The 23,129-nt window shown below is 46.1% G+C and overlaps 1 long non-coding RNA gene across 1 annotated transcript; it reads right to left on the reverse strand.

The window, feature by feature from the left end:
- Positions 1-14,124: 14,124 nt before the first annotated feature.
- LOC308570283 lies at positions 14,125-15,097 on the reverse strand. The gene is made up of 2 exons (XR_014001075.1): positions 14,805-15,097; positions 14,125-14,451 (listed from the first exon to the last, which is right to left on the reverse strand). It is a non-coding gene; the product is annotated as an uncharacterized lncRNA (long non-coding RNA).
- Positions 15,098-23,129: the final 8,032 nt, after the last annotated feature.

Below are 23,129 nucleotides of genomic sequence, written 5' to 3' on the forward strand. Positions count from 1 at the left end.
AAGTCCTGGGGCCTATCTGTCTGCAATTTTGCAGCTTTCTTGCCTAGAGGCAGCTCTTTCATCTCTGCAATTTTCAGACCAGAGGAGATGAAGTGACTTTTTTTTTTTACACACCAAAAAAACCTGAAATGGCTACCCATGTATGGAAACCACTGCATCTGTCGTGAAATTTGGCAGGATTCAGGCCTTGCCTACAGATTCGGGGAAGGCAATAGTTACAGATGGGAGAGAATTTCAATTCCGTTCACACTGAGAGGCAAGCTTACTTAATCTGCACTTTATACAATATCCAAACAGAAACACAGCAATCCTTTGGAATCTGCACTTCTCTGAGTTTTGCAATGCAGTTTTCCAGCCAATGTGTACAAAAGGGCACCAAGTGTATTCCAGTGGAACTGAAAGAGCAACCAATGAGAAGGGTTCAAACTGAGAGAACAAAAGGGGAGAGTGGAAGGCGATTGGGTAAAAATGAGGAAATGAAAGGATACAATCTAGGAAAGTTCATTTTGAGCAAGTAGTCCATTAAGGAGGATTCATCTGGAGGTTAGCTTGGGGAAATGGCCTTCCGGAATGGATTTGCCTTTTGAGAACAATAGCTACGGCTTGAGACTGCCTGACTCATCCTAGAAGTGTCCTCTGTTCTATGTTAGTTTGCATCTGCAATTCTATGGGATTCCCAACTGGCTGAAGCAACTTTTGGATGTTAAAAACTCACTGATTCCCAGACCGTCCGCAGGCCAGATTGAGAAAGCGATTGGGCTGCATCTGGCCCCCGGGCCTTAGGTTGCCTACCCCTGGTCTATGGGGCCAAACTACGAGAAATGAACTACAAGGGTTGGGACTCCTACATTCATTTTTGTTTCGCTTCTGGACACAAAATGGAGGCCACTGGCAAAACCCACATAGCAGTACCAAACAATGAAGTACCAAGGACAGGTCCTTTCTGGTAGTGTCCCCACACTTTTTTGAATAAACCTTTCCCAGGAACTGCATACGCTGCCCTCCCTTTGCTGGTTGTTTGGAGGATTTTGAAGTATTTTTTTTTATTCCAGTCTACTCTTGGGTAATATTAAGGAACTGAGGTTTTATCTACTACTGCTATCTTATTTCAAAACTTAATGATTCGTGTACTGAACATTTTCTAATTGTTTTGATGGATAGATTGTTTACCGGGTATTTTAAAGTATGCTGTAATCTGCCGTGTGAGGGTTTTTACCCTGAAAAAAATCAGACCAGGAACCTAGTAAAGAAGTAAATAAAAACATTTCCTAATTCCCGATAACAACATTGCTTCATCATGGTAGGGAACAAGAGATATATTGAATCAGAACGTAAGAGCTACAGGGGGAAAAAATCCAGCCGTTTCTCACTAAAGCAATGTATTTCCACGTATGCACCACTTAGTCAGACACTAGTAATTGTGGAGGATTAACAAACGGAATGTATTTCTATGAAGCTGGCAAGGCAACCTCTGTTCCTAGAACTGTATGGAAGTAAAGTGTTTCCAAAGTGCAGCTGTGAACACAACTGAATAAAACGGCTATCATTCTCTCTATCGCTGCACGTTCCACACAACTTTCTTTGTAACTGTCATGGGGATGGATATAAAACAGTAGTGTGCAGTTTTGAAAGAGACGTGGAAAAAAATTTAGAAGCAGCACCATTATTGAGAAACGCTAGCAATGTTTATAGGGGAGGAGCCATAGCTTCGTGGGCCAGCACATACATTGCATTGGTACAGTGGTACCTTGGGTTAAGTACTTAATTCATTCTGGAGGTCCGTTCTTAACCTGAAACGGTTCTTAACCTGAAGCACCACTTTAGCTAATGGGGCCTCCCGCTGCCACTGGAGCAAGATTTCTGTTCTCATCCTGAAGCAAAGTTCTTAACCCGAGGTACTATTTCTGGGTTAGCTATTTCTGGGTACTATTTCTGGGTAACCTGAAGCGTCTGTAACCTGAAGTGTATGTAACCCGAGGTACCATTGTACATCAAAGGATGCAAATTTGTCACTGCATCTCTCTATTTGTTTGCTTAAAAAAGGTAGATTTCCAGGGGGCTGGGCACTGAGTAATTCCCCCCCCAAAAAAAAATGCGGTGGAAGGCCAAATAAGTTTGGGAACCTCTGTTCCATCCCAACAGGGTTCCTGCCTTCAAGTTCATTTCCTCCTTGTTTTTCCTCGGCTTTTAAAAGACCGGTCCCCCTTCTGTGTTGTTTCAGAATAGAAGTCGGGCACTTCTAGTTCAGCATTCTGTTCTCACAGTGCCCAACAAGGGGCCTATTGCATAACCTCTGAGGAAAATCAGGACACACATCTTTGGGGCAGTGGCGTAGCGTGGGGGGTGCAGGGGGGGCCCGGCCGCACCGGGTGCAACATCTGGGGGTTAGGGGCGCAAATCCACGGGTTTCGGGGCGCAAATTACTTGCCTTGCCCTGGGTGCTGACAACCCACGCTACGCCACTGCTTTGGGGGGCATGCTCTTGCGGGAGCCAGTTGACTTGTGCAAGAGCATGGCAGCACTGCAGGCACCAGCACTGGCTGCAAACACTCGCTCATCTAGTGGTGTAGCAAGGTCAGGTGGTACCCGGAGCGAAATTTTTTTGTCGCCCCCTGCCCCAGAGTTGTTGACCTTCTTTTAGGGAGGGTGCCCCAAAGCCCAGAGTTCTAGCTTTCTTAGGGCGGGGTGCATGCAACATCCGCCGGGGGCGGAAGAGCTGCTGCCAGATGTTTTTGTGTAGTCAGCGAGTGGATTTGAGCGATCGGCAGCCGGATTTCTGCAGCGACGTGCTACAGATCCTCCCGCTGCGATCGTGGTAATCAGCACGCAGATCCCATGAAAAATCCCACCAGGGTGACAGCGCCGACCATTGGGGGATGCGTGCAGCGCCAGGCAAATTCACCCGCCGGGGGGGGGGAGCTCCACCACAAAGGTCTGCACGGGGGGATTTTGTCACCCCCCTAGGGATGACACCCAGGGCGATGCGTGCCCCCCCTGCACCCACCTTCCTCCTCCAGTGTCCCCAAGCTCAGCAGAAGCTGCATTGGAAGGGGGAAATGGGACATTCCGGGGCAAATCAGAAGCCAGGATACTGTCTGTAATTCCAGGATGTCCGAGGAAAATCAGGACACTTAAAGGGTATGCAGTTGGATGCTCACAAGCAAGATCAGTCAAACAATTGGAAAGGACAATTGGAAAGCTGTTTCTTTGATTTTTTAAAAAAGATTTTTTTTAACAACTTCTTTCTTGGTTTTATGTCTTGGACAAAATAAGCCCCCTCCAGCTGTCTGAAAACAAATAGACAGGCTTCTGCCATGTGTGTATGTGTGTTTAGTTGCACAGCACACAAAAGTCAGAAAGGAATTGGTTTCCCTTGTTTTTCAGAATAGTTGGTCTGTTGTACGGAAAAGATTGCTTCTATATCTAGTTGAGAGCAACCCTATCAAACCCAGTTGGGTTTACTTCTGAGTAGACCTGCGTAGGACTGGGAGTTTTAAATCTGGGGTAATCATGGTGAAATTGAAGCAGGGTGGTCTTGATTTCAGATTCATTGATCCAGATTAGTACTTCTTCACACAGGGCAAAGGAAGAGATAGTTAACATTCTCCAAGGATCTTGCCTGGTTTGAAATATTAAAGATGTTTCACAAGAATAAAATCTCCACTGTATTTCTATACATTTCTCTTCCCGCGAAACCATTCATAAGTTAAGCAACGTGTTGCATTTCTAACATCAAAGGCCCTTTTCGGGTTTTATCCAGGTTTCAAACAATGAACTGGTTTTGTTTTTCCCCAAAAGCCCAGTCAAGTGGGCATTGTGTTATACCTTTAATCATAATGCTGCTGTTTAAAAAAAAACCCACAAAGACAATTCTCACATTCAGATTAAACAAACACTTTGAATGAAGGACAAACTTGCTAGACAGGATTTTGGAATTACATGTGCAACAATGGGCTCTTACAGAGTGTGAACTTGTGTTGGGATCCGTTGATTCTGAATATACAAAAGAAAGGAGGAGTGGTGATGCGAAAAAACTTTATGATGTTCATGAGAGCCAGCAGAGTGGCTTGTGTGTTACAAATTTGGGATAGGAGATTATGCCAGTTCCAATTTCTCTCTCGTTTCTCCCTTTGGCCATCTTAAATTCAGTTCTCCACATTTCCATACCAGTTTGAATTTATTCATTTTTTAAAAAAGTAATTGTGTAAATTAATCAGCATCGTAGTACAAATTTCTCCTAATAGAAACATTTCCTAAGGCAACTTTTTCCAAATGTGAGAATAGGGCCTGCCTCGAACATCACAAAGAGAATGGATGTGCCACGTAAAAGCTGGCAGTGGAAGATTTCAGAACCTGAAATTGGTTGTGAAACAGGCACATGTTCCTCCGGTAAAAAGAGGAAGGAAACAAGCTTAAGACCTTGCGATTCCTAAAAAGGCAATGAGTTAAAATGAACAGTACATTGTATTAGAAATATGTTATTTTGTAACAGGAAGATTGTAAGCCAAGCCTCCGAAGGAGGGGCGGCAGTTAGGGCTTAAAACCTTCAGGCACTGCTTGAACGGGGCTCTTCGGTCACACGGAGATGTGATGGGAGCCCGCTTTTGCAAACGCGATCCAATAAATATACTTGGTTAACCAAGCTAAAGGTCTCAGTCCGTTTTTCCACGTTTAGGATATTCTCACAATTATGGCGCCCAACGTGGGGCTCCTTACCGTCCAACAGGGGAGTCGGTGGAGACGAGGGGCTTGAGGCGCCTTTCCTTGATTTCAGGGAAGTCCGTCCTCTCCACCTGACTCGCCGTGGGCGAAAGGGGCTAGACGAGACCCACAGGAAAGTAGTGATCGGTAGGATCTCCGCCGTTTAAAAAAAAAACGGGCAGGAGAACTTGCAGGGACGCCTGCCTGTCCACTACCTGACGGAGGACTGGACTGACCGACGGGGTGAGTAGAAGGGAAGAAGCAAAAGGGGGACTGGAAAAACTGGGAGGGGGACGAACTCCCTGGTAAAAGAGAAGTCCAAACGGACGCGTGAGAGTGGACCGGATCCCTGGTGGTCCGGCGGGAGGATTAGCTTGCGGTTCCGTCCTCCCGCGAGGGAAACGGCCAGGCGATTCCGCGTGTTTGTGTGTGTGATTGGGGAGTATTTTTGTGACGATGGGGAAGGGACAGAGTAAGTCCGCCCGCAGAGGACGGGAATCTGAAAAAGAGGCGGCAAATGACGCCGGAAAAAGAAAACGTATAGACCCCAATTCACCCTTGGGACAACTTCTGCAACAGTGGTCCGAGGAAAATTTACAGAAATATATTCGGAACCTGGTTAAAATCACTATGATAAGGTTCTGCCGGGATCTGTGGCCCGGTTATCCGATTGGCCCAAATGGGGGCTATCGTTGGAACCCGGAGGGGGAAGTGGATAAATATTGGATGAACCAGTTAAGAGTCTATTTACAGAACAAAAGCAAGAAGGTGGAGAATGACTATTTGGAGGTTTTTTATCATGTACAGTTCATAGGACCTGACCCCCCCTCCTCTGGGTTCCGGCAGTATCCCCTCTCGGTCGAATCGGACTTGGAGGACTTGGTCCCTCCGGGGCGACGCCCGGGTCCGACCCCACAACCGGAACCGGGACCACAGTTGGGGTCGGGCACGGAAGCCTCCGGAACCCAACCCAGTGCTCCGGAGATTGAGAGGGGGTCGGAATCCGAAAAGGAGTCCCCTCCCCCTTATTCTCTGGACCACGGACGTCTGAAAAAGGAACTAGAAAACCTGAATAGGGATCTACAGAACTTGCCCATGGACCGCACCCATGGGTCAGGTGGACGGAAGCGTCCGCCGGCAACGCAGGAAGGGACACCCATAGCTGCAGTTTGGCCATCTCCCGCCAGTTCTCCCGGAGTGAATAATTACCCTTTGAGGGAGGTCCCGGGAGGGGTAAATGATGGAGGGGCAGCCGTAATGGTTCACGTAGTAAGCCCCTTGAAGCCTAGTGAACTGCGGGAGCTGAAGAAAACCCTACCCAAATTACATGAGAACAGCCAGGAGGTGGCGGAACAATTAGAGTTGTGGATGGGACCACACATCCATACGTATACGGAATTAATGTATATATTGGGGTACTTGTTCACTCCGGAAGAAAGACAAATGATCCGCACAGCGGCCATTAGAGCATGGGATGCAAGACACCAAGGGGCGGCGGGGGCCGTAGCGGGAGACGCAAAATTTCCTCTGGCAGAACCTGCATGGGACATAAATATTCAAGCTGATCGAACTAGGATGAATGACTTAAAAGACATGATATTGGAAGGCATACGTAAGGCGGTCCCTCAGACAAGAAACCTTACAAAAGCCTTTGAGGTCTGCCAGACGAAAGAGGAATCGCCCGGGGATTTCGCGGGTCGTATACGGGAACACCTTGTTAAATATTCAGGAATCCAACCGGATACTGAAGCTTTTACCAACCTCCTGCGCATGCAATTTGTAACGAAGTCCTGGCCGGACATCCAGAAGAAACTACAAAAATTGGAATGGCAGGACGCCACCATGACCGAACTGGTCAGGGCGGCACAGCAAGTGTTCGTTAATAGGGAAACGGCGAAAAACAAACAGAAATGTCAGATGATGGTGTCAGCCCTTCAGGCAGCGGCGAATAAACAAACGCCGCAAGGGAACCTGGAAAGGGGGGTTCTCCCCTTTTCGGCAAGGAGGGGACAAAGGGGAGGGAGGCCGGGTCAGAGGACAGGGGATCGTCTGACTTGTTTTCGGTGTGGAAAAATGGGACATTTTGCCAGGGAATGCAGAGCCCCTCAGCCGATGGGATTGAATACAGGGAAGGAAGAATGGACGACTCCGGCGGACCGGGTGGTCTCGGGCAATCAAAATCCCGCCGAAGGACTCTACACATTGTTTGACTAGGGGTCCTCCGACTCTCCTTTAGGGGCCCGAGGAGAGCCACTGGTGAACATATTGGTGGGCCCCCACAAGCAACCCTTGATGTTCCTGGTGGACTCGGGAGCCACCCGGTCGTCAGTCTATCAGGAAATCAAGGGAATAAGAAAAACGGGGAGAACTCTACGAGTGGTTGGGGTGAGCGGATCTCCAAACGAGGTAGACATACTAGAAACCACCACCCTGAGTAGGGGAAATCAGACGATACAGGGAAATCTCCTGTACGCCCCCATGTCAGGAGTCAACTTGTTAGGAAGAGACCTGATGATAGGTTTGGGGTTTCAATTATTTGACCTCCAAGGAGAGATCCCAATGTACACCTTACGTGGGGAGGATGAGGAACAAATATCACCTGAGGTATGGGCGGATGGGGAAACAGTGGGAAAAATGGATATCAGCCCGATAAAAATCCAGGTTCAACCCGGAATAGTCAAATTATGGACCCCTCAATACCCCATGAATAAAAAGGGGCGGGAGGGACTGAACCCCGTGGTGCAGAAACTAAGAGACCAGGGACTGTTGGAACCCACGATGTCACCATTTAACTCACCCATCCTTGCGGTACCCAAGAAGGATGGGACTTATAGGATGGTACAGGATTTATGAAACATAAATAACATCGTGGTTCCCCGCTTTCCCGTGGTCCCGGACCCCTACACGATTTTGAGTCAGGTCTCGCCAAGTTCAAGGTGGTACACAGTAATAGACCTGAAAGATGCATTTTGGGCTTGCCCTTTGGTAGAGGAGAGTAGGGACTTGTTCGCTTTTGAATGGGAGGACCCTGGAACCGGATGAAAACAGCAATTTCGGTGGACGGTCCTCCCTCAGGGATATACCGAGTCCCCCTTGTTGTTCGGGCAAGCCCTAGGTGAAAAATTGGTAGGATTCCTCCCGGCCCAAGGGAATTCCCTGACCCAGTATGTGGATGACCTCTTGCTGTCGGGAGAAAAGAGGGATAAGGTCAGGGTGGACTCAATTAAGCTGTTGAACGCCCTCGGAAGCTGGGGACTGAAAGTGTCAAAGGAAAAACTGCAATTTGTAGAAGAAAAGGTGAAATATTTGGGGCACTGGTTGGAAAAAGGAACTCGGAGGCTGGACCCTGATCGTGTTAAAGGGATCCTGGAATTAAAAGCCCCGACCACAAAAACGGATGTAAGGCGAATGATTGGACTATTGGGATATTGTAGGCTGTGGATAGATCAATACGCCAAGGTGGTGCGGTTTCTGCATGAAAAAACACTTGGGGAAGGGGAAAAGGTGACCTGGGAAGAAAATGATGAGAGAAAATGGGAAAAAATAAAAGAACTACTGACACAAGCCCCGGTGTTAGCACTGCCCAACCTAAAATTGGTGTTCCACCTTTATGTGACAACAGCTCCACAAGTAGCAATTGGGGTCTTGGCCCAGAAAAAAAGGGGGGCGGTTTCAGCCGGTGGCATTCCTAAGTAAAACACTGGAACCTGTGATTAGGTCCTGGCCGACCTGCATTCAGGCTGTGGCGGCCGCTGCTTTATTAGTGGTGGAAAGCAGGAAACTAACATTTGGGGCTCCAATAATAGTGCACAGTCCCCACCAAATCTCCTCCATTCTCACAAACGTGGCAGCCACCTGGATGACGGAGGGACGTTTGGTGACTTACGAGACAATTCTTAGGACTAGCCAAGACATTGTGATAGGGACGGATAGAAATTTAAACCCTGCCGAATTCCTTGCGGGCGCCCGGAAAGAGTGGGAGGAGGACGAACATGATTGCAGAGAATCTATAGAAATAGTCTCAAAAGTAAGGGAGGACTTGGAGGAGACGCCGTTGGAAAGAGGAGAAAGATGGTATACAGATGGGTCAAGTTATGTGAAAGAAGGAAAAAGGAGATCTGGGTATGCGGTTGTGACTGAGGAGGGCGAACTCATAGTTGCGGCCGCATTGCCAGGGACGTGGTCAGCTCAAAAGTGTGAAATCATGGCTCTCACGCGGGCTCTCGAAGAAGCACAGGGATTGGAGGTAACGATTTGGACGGACTCCCGGTACGCTTGGGGGGTGGTTCACACGTTTGGAAGAATGTGGAGAGATCGGGGATACATAAAAGCAAACGGAAAGGAAATAGATCATTGGAAACTAGTGGACCGCCTTCTTAAAGCCTTGATGGTCCCCTTGCGGATCGCTGTAGTACACATCCCGGGACACGGTAAGGGAAGGAGTCCCGAGGAGGAGGGAAACCGGTGGGCGGACAAACGGGCGAAAGAAGCCGCAGAGGAAGGGGAATTGGAAGCAGGAGTTAAGGAACTGGCTCTAAGGATCCCCGTGATCGAAGGACCAGTAAAGGGAGGTGTTTTTACGAAAGAAGAAGAGGAACGCCTGCAAAAATTGGGATGTACGCGAGGAGGGACAGGGGAATGGAGAACAGTCGAAGGGCAACTGGTGGTGAATAAAAACACAATGAGAGGAATATTGGAGAAAATCCATGAAAGTAGCCATGGAGGAACTGAGGCCATGATTAACACCGCCAAGGCTCTATATTGGAGTCCAGACATATGGGCAATGGCGCATGGGGTGGCTTGGAAATGTCTGATATGTCAAAAGGTGAATAAAACGAGGGCAAAGCAACGGGAAAAAGGGGGTCGCCCCCTAGCTGTTTGGCCCTTTCAGCGGGTCCAAATAGATTTCACAGAATTGCCAGAGAAGGGAGGGATGAAATACCTGCTGATACTGAAAGATCACCTTACGGGTTGGGTGGAGGCGTTCCCCAGTCGAAGAGCGACTGCCCAAGTAGTCACTAAGATCATCCTGGAACACATCATTCCCAGATATGGGATGATGGAGGCGATGGATTCCGACAGGGGAACCCATTTCACCCAACAGGTGCTTCAGGAAGTAATGCGGGCTTTGGGGGTAAGATGGGACCTACATACCCCTTGGCACCCCGAGAGTAGTGGAAAAGTGGAGAGGGCAAACGGGGAAATTAAGAAACATTTGACAAAGTTGTATTTGGAAAATGGGCTACCTTGGACGAAGAACCTCCCTCTGGCCCTTATGAGAATTCGAACAACCCCGAGAAAAGACACGGGGGTCTCCCCATTCGAGATGTTAATGGGAAGGCCCTATTTGGCCTGCTTGGGAAACCCCATTCCGCAGTTCCGAGACATGTTTTTGAGGAAATACTTGCAGACATTGTCCCAGTCTTTATTGTCTCTTCACAGACGAGGTCTTCTGGCGCAGAGACCACCTCTCCTTGGAAGCCAACATCCCCACCAGCCTGGAGACTGGGTGCTCATAAAAACCTGGCGGACTGAGAAGCTAACCCCGGCTTGGGAGGGACCGTATCAAGTTCTGCTGACAACTGAATCGGCAGTGCGGACCCGAGAGCACGGGTGGACACACTATCACCGGGTTAAGAAGGCACCACAGGATTGGACCGCTCGGGTCGATCCTAGCAACCCGCTAAAAATCACGATCCGACGAACCTAGGTAAGGGGGGGATGAGCTCGAGGAGGAGAAGGATGGACTGGCCAAAGATGACCTGGACACTTTTGCTATGGGCCACGGCTGCAATCACGGACGAACAGGCCTGCACGGACTGCATCCAAGTTACTAAAACTGGGACTGTTGTTACACGGACATTGATGTATTATAATGTTGCTCCGGAATGTGAAAAAGAACTAGGACCCTGTGTCCATAACCAAACCCAATATTTTAGGTGCAGAACTAAGGAAAACAAGACCGAGTGTTATGAGCCCCTAGCAGTAGGGCCCATTACATCTAGTATATATGTGTATGGGTATAAAGGAGGGACGGCAAATAAGGCTGGAGAAAGAGCGCACATGTTTACCCTGGCACAACAAAGGCGAGGGTATATAGCCCACAACATCACGAGGGGTGCAGATAAGGTACATGTTTGCTTTGATGCATGCACTGCCATCACAAAGGGACAGGGGCCTAACGATCAAGATGGAGTTACCTGTGGGTCACTGAGCTGGGAAAGAGCTTACCTCCAGGAAAATAAGTATTTATTCCAGCAATTTGCCGGCTCTAACGTAGGGGCCACCCGGATGATCAATTATTGGTATACTAAGGGGGTTGATGAATCACCTTCGTATCAGGGTCCAGAAGGTGTCAATATTACCCGGGCAGGAATTTCTACGACCTGTAGCTCGGGAAAATGCAACCCTGTGTGCCTATGGGCTAAGGAATTGCCCTCCACCAAACCCAAATATATCCATGTAGGGTTGGGGATAGATGGAACTGGGAAGGATCCCTATGGGTATTTAATCATAATGATTCACACTACCAAGGTAAGCAAAAAACCTATATCAGTATATGAAAATTTCGAAGAGGAAATACAGCAACTAAACAACTTACCTTTACCACCAAAAGCATATAACATGTTTCTAAACCTGGCTGAAACCATAGCCAAAGAACTAACAGTAAAGAATTGTTTTGTGTGCGGGGGAACAAACATGGGGAACCAATGGCCCTGGGTGGCGCATGAGGTAAATTATACTGAAATTTTGAGGAATGAGAAAAATTACACGTACCATCATCCAGGTAATGAAGTTTGGCAAATATCTAATAGCCTGGTGGGAGTAGAATGCTTTGCCCGGAACGGTTCAGATAAAAAGGGTATAAGGGTAGGAAATACCCCTTGCTTGGGACAGTGGAATGGCAAGGAATGGTGGAGCTCCAAAAATGCTTCCAAGGATTGGCCATCAGCCTTAGCCAACATGACCAACATGACTTTTCTCCAGGATCCCCAGAACACCTTAAGGGAATGGACGACCCCGGATGGGTTTTATTGGGCATGTGGGGGATATGCTTATAATCGCTTGCCTTTAAACTGGGTGGGGTCATGTGTACTGGCTACTCTACGACCAAGCTTTTTTTTGCTCCCCCTGACAGCAAAAGCTAGGTTGGGTATGCCAGTGTATGATGAAATTGGACCCCGGGAAAAAAGGGCAATCAGCATAGGAAAATGGGAGGACAGTGATTGGCCCCCCGAAAGGATAATCCAATATTATGGCCCCGCTACCTGGGCTAATGATGGAACCGCTGGATCCTTTGGACGGGACCCCAGTTATTTGCTGAATCGTATAATCCGCTTGCAAGCTATTGTAGAAATAATAACCAATGAAACTGCTTCAGCATTAACAAAACTCGCTAAAGAGAGTGCAAAGAGTCGCACTTATATTATGCAAAACAGGTTAGCACTCGATTATTTATTGGCAAAAGAGGGCGGGGTTTGTGGAAAATTCAATTTAACTAATTGCTGCATTGAAATAGATGACAATGGAAAGGTAGTGAAGGACATAGCCGATCGAATGATAAAGTTAGCTCATGTTCCTGTTCAAACATGGGAGGGGCTGAATTTTAAGGAATTATTCGGCTCATGGTTCCCAAAATTACCAGGGTTGCAAGCTATCGTAGCCCTAATTGGATTAATAGCCGTAGGATGTGTATTGATCCCTTGTGTGTTACCTATCTTTGTTAGAACAATCAACAACTCCCTTTCCCTGTTAACGCAGCGGAATGTAGCCACCCCGATGATGGAAATGAGGTATGAACCTGTGCCTACAGACGAGGAGGAAGGGAACCATTTGGAACTATTGTGTGAGTTCGAGGCAAGCATGGAAAAAGAAAAGGGGGGATTGTGAGAATAGGGCCTGCCTCGAACATCACAAAGAGAATGGATGTGCCACGTAAAAGCTGGCAGTGGAAGATTTCAGAACCTGAAATTGGTTGTGAAACAGGCACATGTTCCTCCGGTAAAAAGAGGAAGGAAACAAGCTTAAGACCTTGCGATTCCTAAAAAGGCAATGAGTTAAAATGAACAGTACATTGTATTAGAAATATGTTATTTTGTAACAGGAAGATTGTAAGCCAAGCCTCCGAAGGAGGGGCGGCAGTTAGGGCTTAAAACCTTCAGGCACTGCTTGAACGGGGCTCTTCGGTCACACGGAGATGTGATGGGAGCCCGCTTTTGCAAACGCGATCCAATAAATATACTTGGTTAACCAAGCTAAAGGTCTCAGTCCGTTTTTCCACGTTTAGGATATTCTCACACAAATATGCACATTTTTGCAAAGCAGTTTCGCCAGACGTGATGCATTTTTGTATGTTTTCTTTTCCTTTCATCCCATGCATTTTAAAGCACAGATTACACTAGAACAGGGGTCAGCAACCTATTTCAGCCGTTGGCCGATCCACCATCCCTCAGACCATGTGGTGGGCCCGACTATATTTTGGAGGAAAAAATGAATGAATTCCTATGCCCCACAAATAACCCAGAGATGCATTTTAAATAAAAGCACACATTCTACTCATGTAAAAACACTAGGCAGGCCCCACAAATAACCCAGAGATGCATTTTAAATACAGGCACACATTCTACTCATGTAAAAACACCAGGCAGGCCCCACAAATAACCCATAGATGCATTTTAAATAAAAGGACACATTCTACTCATGTAAAAACATGCTGATTCCCAGACCATCCGCGGGCCGGATTGAGAAGGCGATTGGGCCACATCTGGCCCACGGGCCTTAGGTTGCCTGCCCCTGCTCTAGAATAGGCATCGCTGTACATGTTACTTAGGGACACGGGTGGCGCTGTGGGTTAAACCACAGAGCCTAGGACGTGCCGATCAGAAGGTCGGCGGTTCGAATCCCTGTGACGGGGTGAGCTCCCATTGCTCGGTCCCTGCTCCTGCCCATGTCAAAGTGCAAGTAGATAAATAGGTACCGCTCCTGCGGGAAGGTAAACGGCGTTTCCGTGTGCTGCTCTGGTTTGCCAGAAGCAGCTTAGTCATGCTGGCCACATGACCTGGAAGCTGTACGCCGGCTCCCTCAGCCAGTAAAGCGAGATGAGCGCTGCAACCCCAGAGTCGGTCACAACTGGACCTAATGGTCAGGGGTCCCTTTACCTTTACCTTTTACATGTTACTTGGCTGGGGAGCTGCATGGCAAAATTCAGGGTAGTGTGAATTTCAAAGGATGGTTCCGTTTCATAGAATCATAGAATTGGAAGGGACCACCAGGGCCATCTAGTCCAACCCCCTGCAACGCAGGAATCTTTTGCCCAGTGTGGGGCTTGAACCCGCAACCCTGATATGAAAAGCCTCATAATCTACCAACTGAGCCGTCCCAGTTCATGCATTGTTTCAGAAGGTGTGAATCAGGTAAGCTCACCTTTAAATGTGAATTAAATTTCTCTTTCTTTCCTAGTTCCAGAAGGACCCAGGTTCAAATCCATGCTCAAATAAGAAGCTTCGTTGGTTTGAATTTGGACCAGACACCAGCTTTCAGTCTAATTACCTAATTAACTTTTCCACAAGATGTCGTGGTCCTCTTTGTGTGCCTCGCTCGTTTCTCTCAGATCTTGCTCCAAAACCCACCACGGACCTTGGGCCTGTAATGGCTTTACTTTACAAATGCAGTCAGCAGTCACTCCTCTGTCTTCCATGGGACAATGTGTGAACCGAAGATGTTCTCAGGATATAAATATCTTGGAGAGCACTAGAAGCAGATTGTACAGAACGATTTTAATTAGCCGCAGTTCTTTGAAATCAGTTTCACAGTTAAATTTTCTCACACATTTAAAAATATTTGTTTCCCCCTCCAAAAAAAAAGAGTGCAACCTTATGTAATCCACATACAAGTGAAATAAGGTTTATTTATTTCATCTTGTTACTTATTAACAATCTTATTCTTTAAACATCTACCTATTTACATCCAACCTCCCCCCCTTAAGATTCACATCAGATAACAACAGGTATAAAATAAACGTATATAAGAGATAATTAAAATATTAAGTGTGGCAAATATATGGAAATATAAAGAGGAAGGATCTAAAAGATTTTTATGGGAACCTGTGTTATGTCAAGTCAGTCCATTGGTCCAGCTAGCTTGGTGTTGTCCACACTGACTGTCAACTGCTCTTCACGGCTTAGAATTATAGAGTTAGTAGGGAATCCAAGGTCATCTGGTCCAACTCTCTGCAAAGCAAAAATCTTGACTAAAGCATTCAAGGCAGAATACAACAATAGAACCATCGTCTTTCCCAGAGAGCAATGGATTGAATGTGGGCCTTTTGCAAGCAAAATAAATGTTCTACAACTGAGCCATGTTCCTTCTAGAGGTGCAAAGTGGGTTAGAAGCAAGATCTCCATATCGGCTGAAGGGACATTCTTTCACCTCTGGTGGACTTGCCCGAAAGTGAAGGCCTTCTGGGAAATGATTTACAATGAGTTAAAAAAGGTATTTAAGTATACCTTCCCTAAGAAACCAGAGGCCTTCCTCCTGGGCATTGTCGGCCAGAAAGTGTTAAAGAAAGATAGAACTTTTTTTATGTATGCAACTACAGCAGCAAGAATCCTTATCGCCAAATACTGGAAGACACAAGATTTACCCACGCTGGAAGAATGGCAAATGCAATTGATGGACTACATGGAACTGGCTGAGATGACTGGCAGAATCAGAGACTTGGGTGAAGAAAAAATGGAGGAGGACTGGAAAAAATTTAAAGACTATTTACAAAAACAACATAAGCTATATGAATGTTAAGAGCTTGCATGGCTGGGAAAGTCTAGCTTCAGCAATCAAAACTTGAGGACTTTGGAAATTAAGTTATGATTAGTAAAGAACCAAAGTTTAAAGTAATCTTGATGTTTATTTCAGGATAAAGGTAATTTGACAACAAGTATTTTAAACTTAAAGTAAAACTATCTGAAAGTACAGAAAACGCATGAATTAAGGTAGCAATTTGCTGATATCTTTATTATAAAGAATGCAGGGAGAGGGAGACGCGGGGAAGTCCAGAGGGTTATGAAAAATGTTCTGAAAAAAATTAATTTTTCTGTTCTATTGTTTCTTCTTTTTTCTTTTTCTTTCTTTTTTCTTTTGTGGATTTTATTATGTATTTGACTTTACATATATATCTGGAAAAAAGCAATAAAATATTATTTTTTAAAAAAAGAAGAAGCAAGATCTCCATATCATATCAAGCAGGGCAAGAGCTCATCTATTAGCCACACTCCTTGTCCCCTGGTACCACAAATGGTTGCTCGTATCCTGTGTCTACAGCAGGAGTGGAGTAATTTCTTCCTACAAAAGGCTGTTGACCCATGGGAAGAGTCAGTGGGGGCTGCAGCTGATGTTGGGTGGAGTCAGAGCCTAACATGGGTAGAGTCTATAGCATTGCAGGCTTGTATTGCACTCTCAGGGGGTCATACACCCCCCCCCCCATTTCTTTCTCTCAGAACCAGCCCATTTCTGGGGCCTCATGAAGTCAGACTAAGGACCACAAGCATCTCATAGGCCACGTGTTCCCTATGCTGTGTCTATAGAATGTTGCTCTATTCTACAGCCCAAAGGGGAAAATATTTTCCTTGAGATCTTCCTCTGGGATTTCGCTCCAGCTGCCTTTGCAGCACTTTTGAAGGTTACCTGGGACAGTTGTCTTTTCTACAGTTGCATCAAAGTTGTAGAACTCCTCTGGGGAAGTTTGCTTTGCCCAGTTTCTATTTCCATTTAGGTGGCAAGCGCAGGTGTGCTGTTTCAGAGGAACTCAGGACCCTCCGAGTATGAGGGAATTTTCTGTCAGTTCCTGCTTCTATTTTGCATTTTGCCTGTGCCGTTTTGTTTTATTTCTTGTTGAGCTTCTTTGTTTTTAGTTTTGCCCAAAGCTGTTGAGCTTTTCTTGCTAATAATAATAATAATAATAATAATAATAATAATAATAATAATTTAGGAGGTGTTTTTAATAAAAATTGCCAGAATCTACACTTCCAACATGGCCTGCCATATGTCCATATTTTCCAGGACACTTCCGCCTGGGCACTGTTTCCAGTTGCCAAATATTGGCTATGTCTGGGAAATTCCGGAGGTATGGCAACCCTATTCACCCCTTCTTCCCTGATAAGGGGGTGGGAATTTTGGGATTCGCCTCAGGTGCCAAAATATCTTGGGCCAGCCCTGCTGAAGGGGCAGTCTTGAGGTGTTATCAGCTAGGGCAAGGGTTGGGTCTCTTTGACAGCTGTGCCAAAAACAGAATTTCAGCAAACAGAATTTCAGCCACTTTTACTTCTCTCCTAGCTGTCACCATGAGAGGAATCACATCTCTGCCTGTCCAGGATTTCCTGTACTACTTAACTCTGACAACACAGCTGCCCGTCCTCTATTGCACTAATTACTCTATTAATCTGTAATCAACAACTACAAATGACATAGCAATGCCAAATTAAACCTAAGAAATTCTCCCAATCAATATGCATAATTTTATCAACACGTATTGTCAACTTTTAAAAAACAAAAGGGCTAAAGTTAATTTTAATGTTCTCTAGTATTGATTCATGTGGATAATGGAGTATTTCTTGAATGACCTATATGCCATAAAGCCTACACTTTATTAGCAAAATTAATTTCTCAGCACAAATAGCCCGGCTGTTCCTTTTCACCAGAAGTAAGAATATCTAACTTCAACATAATATGGCTTTTGCCATGCACTGCAATGCTCTCAGATTATCACATATATTAATTATCATCATTGCTGCCGCCACCTAATGATTCAAATTCAATATAGAGTTCTCTTTAGTTGGGTTGCTTATCCTGAAAGGTTTAGCTATTAATCTTAGTTGACCTGTGTGTGGTGATGACTATATTTGCATTCATAGTGTGAGATATGGTGCATATATGATGAACAGGGACGCGGGTGGCACTGTTTTCTAAACCACTGAGCCTCTTGGGCTTGCCAATCAGAAGGTCAGCAGTTCGAATCCCCATGATGGAGTTCCCGTTGCTCTGTCCCAGCTCCTGCCAACCTAGCAGTTTGAAAGCACACCAGTGCAAGTAGATAAATAGGTACCACTGCAGCGGGAAGGAAAATGGCATTTCCATGCACTCTGATTTCTGTCACGGTGTCCTGTTGTGCCAGAAGCTTTTTAGTCATGATGGCCATGTGACCTGGAAAGCTGTCTGCAGACAAACGCTGGCTCCCTCAGCCTGAAAGCAAGATGAGCGCCGCATCCCAGTGTCGCCTTTGACTGGACTTAACAGTCCAGGTGTCCTTTACCTATATATGATGAGATACTGTGATGCTGTACAATAATTTATCTTCTCCTTCTCCCAACAATTTATTGCACTGATATAGTGAAGCTAACCAGGACAACCAGAGCTTCAGATAAAATACACCTTATGGTTGCAATCCTCTGTTCATTTATGCCCAGTCGTGTCCCATTGATTTCAATCAGTTACAAGAACATGCACCACTGATCTCAGGATAGCAGCCTTGGCTTGGAGGTAGACTAATCTCTGGAAAAACGAGTTCCACCATTTATTTACTTGATTGGACATTAATCCTGGAGACATTATGTGAGCCTTTACTCATACCTTCTGAGCGACCTCGTCTCACTGAAACACAAGACTCAACAAACGGATTGAATTTCCTCGGCAGGCAAGGACCCTCCCAATTTCCAATTCAAAGAAATGGGCGACAGAAGGAAAATGTGCACACAGGACACTCTAAATTGCTACACTGTCCAACGTGGTCTTCAGAAATTCCCTGAATCTGGCATTGCTGTGTGGTGTTTGGGGTGGGGGCGAGGAAGATGGCACCCATCACAAGAATGGGCTGGAAAATATCTGGAGAAAACTCTTTAACCTGACCTTCTTTTTCCAGGTGGTGGAGAAAAAGAAACATCTCAGAAATACCGCTTCCTGAGAAATGTTAGCTCTGCATTGAACACAATAGGTTTCCTCCACAGGACTGCACTGTTAGACTGAATCTGGCATTCCTATGGAGGAAAGAAAGCCTGTTGTGTTCAATATGGAGCAGAAGCAAAATTTCTCAGGAAAGGCATTTGCTTTTGAAATCTACAGTATATTATAGAAATATAGTGTGGGCAGTGCAATGTTCTGTTGAAGCAACCTGATATGTTCAATGCACTGGCCCTTATACTAACTCTGAAGTCGACAAAATAAGAAAACACATTTCCATTTAGTGACTGACCTCAATCTCTGAATGAGGACCCCTGCGTGTTGCATTAGCAGGCTGGGCTCCATTACACCAGCACACACACACTGGAGTCTACTGAAATATTGATTTTTGGGCTGCACACACACAGAGTGTAAAATCAATATCCAGTACACATAGCAGAGTGGTTACAGTGTAAAGGCCAACTCTGTGGCATTTGCATATACAGGCCTTTGCCCCAATATTGGGGTGTGATTAGAAAAAAATTGGGGGAACGAAATGTAATCAAGAAACGGCAACATCTCAGATGCAAAAGAAGCACAAGGAAAGGCAGGAAAATATAGAAGGCAAAAAGAATCACATGGGAAAAAAGCAAAAACAAAGTAAAGGGGAGTCTATATGAAGACAAAGGGATGGAAAGAGAGGAAATAAAGGTGAGAAATGCTTTCTCCAAAATTTACCTTCAGATAACAGTTTCATGAGATGAATATTGGTATGTAAGGCTGTAATTTAGTTCCTGTATTCATAGGCTGATTCACTTATATTATTGTGATGTATGTCCACATTGGGAGTAGCAACTAGAAAGGATGATAGCTATGACACTGAAATACTTTGAAAAGTCAATACATGCAGATTTCTCTGGAAAGGTCTTTTGTCGTTTAGATAAATGCTTCCACCTGTGTTTAAGGTTATGCACATGAACTGTCACAAGCGCATGAAACGAAAACATTGCGGCAATGCTCCCTGATTATGCACTTGCTACTTCCTAATAGGTGTAAGGAAAGTGATTTAGCTCCAGGGTCAACTTCGGCATTTAGCCTTTGTTCATTCGTGTGATCCCAGTTTTTAAACATATTCAGTACTTGCTGAGATGATGATCACTTTATATTCTGCATGTTTTTTTTAATACTTTTTTATACTAGGCTCATAAAACGGTAGTGCTGAGAACCATATATACTACCCTGAGCTGCTTGGATGCAAGGTGGGGGAAATGAATAGAGATACAGGATAAAAAATAACAATATTTAAGTACTATAATGTACATTAACTAATGTATTAAGGATGAGAGAAACCATGTAGAAAGCCATGGTGATTGCAACTGACTTGCTCACTTTTTACAAAGCAACAGACGAATACTGGTAAGTGGAGGATAGGTTTTGTCAATGACTTTTAACTATAGCAGCTAAATAGGAAACCTCACCAAATGCTGGTTAGATGCATCTTGCTGTCCACTGTTGGGAGACAAATGGACTGGGCCAGATGGACGTTTCCTTTGATCCAGCACTGCAATTCTCATGGCCTTATACTCAGCAATCGCTTACTTATTTTAATTTGGAAAGTTATCACCCAAGAGGGGGCCTGTGAACAGAGCTGGCTCAGTAAGCTGGCTGACAGTAAGAGCTGTTCGACAGTGGAATTTGCTGCCAAGGAGTGTGGTGGAGTCTCCTTCTTTGGAGGTCTTTAAGCAGAGGCTTGACAACCATATGTCAGGAGTGCTCTGATGGTGTTTCCTGCTTGGCAGGGGGTTGGACTCGATGGCCCTTGTGGTCTCTTCCAACTCTATGATTCTAATACATTTTGCCACCTGAGGCAAACCACAAAACGGTCCCGCCCCAGGGAGGAAGGGGTGAGTGAAGATCTACATCAGGAACAAGGGTGGAGGGAATCAAACCAACTTTGCCCCGTGGCTGAACTGGGAATCCAAGGCTGTCTTGGGGGGGGGGGGAAGCACTCTGAATCATGCCAGACAAGACACCCTAGAGGGCAGTCCCTGCCATTTTCTTCCTAGGGTTGGGAGGAGACCAAGAGTGCTTCATATTCAGGAGGCCGTTGTGGAGGTGGAATTATGCAGTGGCCTCTCGGTAAATGTGGTCCCCCACCCGGGGGGGGGGAGCACGGTAGTGGAGGGGCTGCTACTGTGGCAGCAGTGGTGGGCAATGCATTCCTTGGGGGCTGGATCTGCTGCCTTGTGAATCCTGCCACCCGAGGCAGTTGTTTCACCTTGCCTTGTGGGTGGGCCAGCCCTGCCTGTGAACATTTCCGAGGTGTACATCTTCCCCAGATTTTGTTGGTGTTCAGGGAGAGCTACGCCTTGACAATGGCAAGGACCTTTGATGGTATGGAGAACAACATTGGGCTCCATGGTGTGTGCCCTGTGGCATTTGTGGTTTCACAACTGAAAGGACCTTTGGCAGCATGGGATAAGAGGGTGTGCGTCCCCTGGCATACGTCCTTGGGTCCCAAATCCCCAAAAGTGTCATTGTGAGCTGGGGGTAAGGAACTGGGTTCCACTTCCCTCTCCAACTCAGGATCCTTTTGGTTATGAAGGGGCAAGCTGATGACATCAATTCACCCTAGCTCAGATCTTTCTAGGACTTGGAGCATGCATGGAATTGTAGCACCTCCTGTAGGAAAAGGAGACTCTCTTCAATTTGACCAGCTCTCAGTAATAGTAGGGGCTGCTAAAATACACAGGCCCTCTTTGCTCCAGCTGGTGCTTGCGATGGGAACTGGGAGACCGCAATGCCCACTCTGGCCTGTCAATATTTCACAGGGGGGATTCAGCCACATATTGCAAATTGAGGTTGTGCACAGTTAAAGTGGATGAAAGCATCTGTCGTCCTAATCCAGGTTTTTTGCAGTTAGGAACATGACAGGGGGAAGTATGGGATGAACCAATGAATGATGGGAAGATGCATAACCACCATGCAAATGTACAATGATGAATGCTTATTGTCAGATAAACTACCCACCAACAAATCACAACGAACACTCAATAAATAAAGGCTGGGCATATTCTCACCTCCATGTAAGCTTTGTGCAATAAAGCTCAATAAAGAGGTCATCTGCAGGAGACCAGCAACTGCTAAGAGGAAAGGCCAGGATCTCAATCAGCTTGCTGTCAATCAGCCTGATTGTACGCACTAATACTGATGCTCCCGTCTTGAGCAAAAACATTGAAAAATTTCTTTCAGTTCCCAAAGCAGAACATTCTGTTTGCTCCTTAAGAAGTTAAAAGTTGATGTTTGAGAAGGGACTAAGCATCTCAAGGGGTTGAATAACACAACCCAATATTGGCAAAGGGGCAAGCATGGCTTGCAGATGAAAACAGGAGGCTCTCGCAAGAGCTACCCAAGTGTCTTATGCCCTGTTTGGAAGCTGAAAGAAGCCTCTTGGGTCCAAATCACATTTATTGGCAGACAGGGCAACGTTCCTGGTCACTTCTCCTCAATCCTTCAGCGGTGTTTTACTTGTCTTTTGGTTATTATGCTCCTACTTGCAGGGTTGGTACCAGAGAATATTGTTGGGGGACTCATGCCCTTTCCCTTTGTGCTTGGGGTTCGAGTCTGTCCCCACATTCTGTTCAACCTCTGTATGAAGCCCCTGGGAACTGGGCTGCAGCTCTCTCGTTTGCTCTTCATTTCACCCGAACCAGAAGAGTCTGTGCAGGTGCTGGACAGATGCCTGGATGCCATGGTGGACTGGATGAAGGTCAATAAATGGAGCTTGAATTCTGACAAGACAGAGATACGGTGAGTAGGTGGTTCTCAATTTTAGGGATTAGGGAGATGGGTTATTATGGATGTGGCTGCACTCCCCTTCAAAGAACGGATGTGGCTTGTGGGTTTCTCCTCGATTCAAAGCTGTTGCAGGTGGCCTCAGTGGTAAGGACTGCCTCTGCCCAACTCTGGCTGTTCTGCCAACTCTGGCCATTCCTGGACCAGGATAGCCTAGCCTCAGTTATCCATGCTCTGATCATTGGATCTCTCACAACTGGACGGATGAAACATCCTGTACATGGGCTACACCCGAAGATGGTCCTGAAGATACAGCTGATACATAATACAACTGCCCAGCTGTTAAATGGGGGGCAGTTAGAGGAGGTCCTTAAAACACCACTGGTTGCCTGTGAGCTACTGGGCTCAATTCAAGGGGTTGGTATTAGTACAGCAGTTCCCAAACTCGTGTCTGCAGCTGTTTTTGGACTACTACTCTCATCACCCCTAGTTAGCAGGACCAGTGGACCAGGATGATGGGAACTGTAGTCCAAAAACAGCTGCAGATACGAGTTTGGGAACTGCTGTACTAGTATAACCACCCATAACCTAAGTTCTTAAATGAGTGTCTCCCACAATGCCAAGCGGCCCATGCTTTGAGATTGACCAGGGAGGCCCTGCTCATGATCCACCCATAGCCCAAGGTGCAGTGACGATGGCTGGAAGTG

This window comes from Podarcis bocagei (genome assembly GCF_964188305.1).
Source record: "Podarcis bocagei genome assembly, chromosome: 12".
NCBI classification, from domain to species: Eukaryota; Metazoa; Chordata; class Lepidosauria; order Squamata; family Lacertidae; genus Podarcis; species Podarcis bocagei.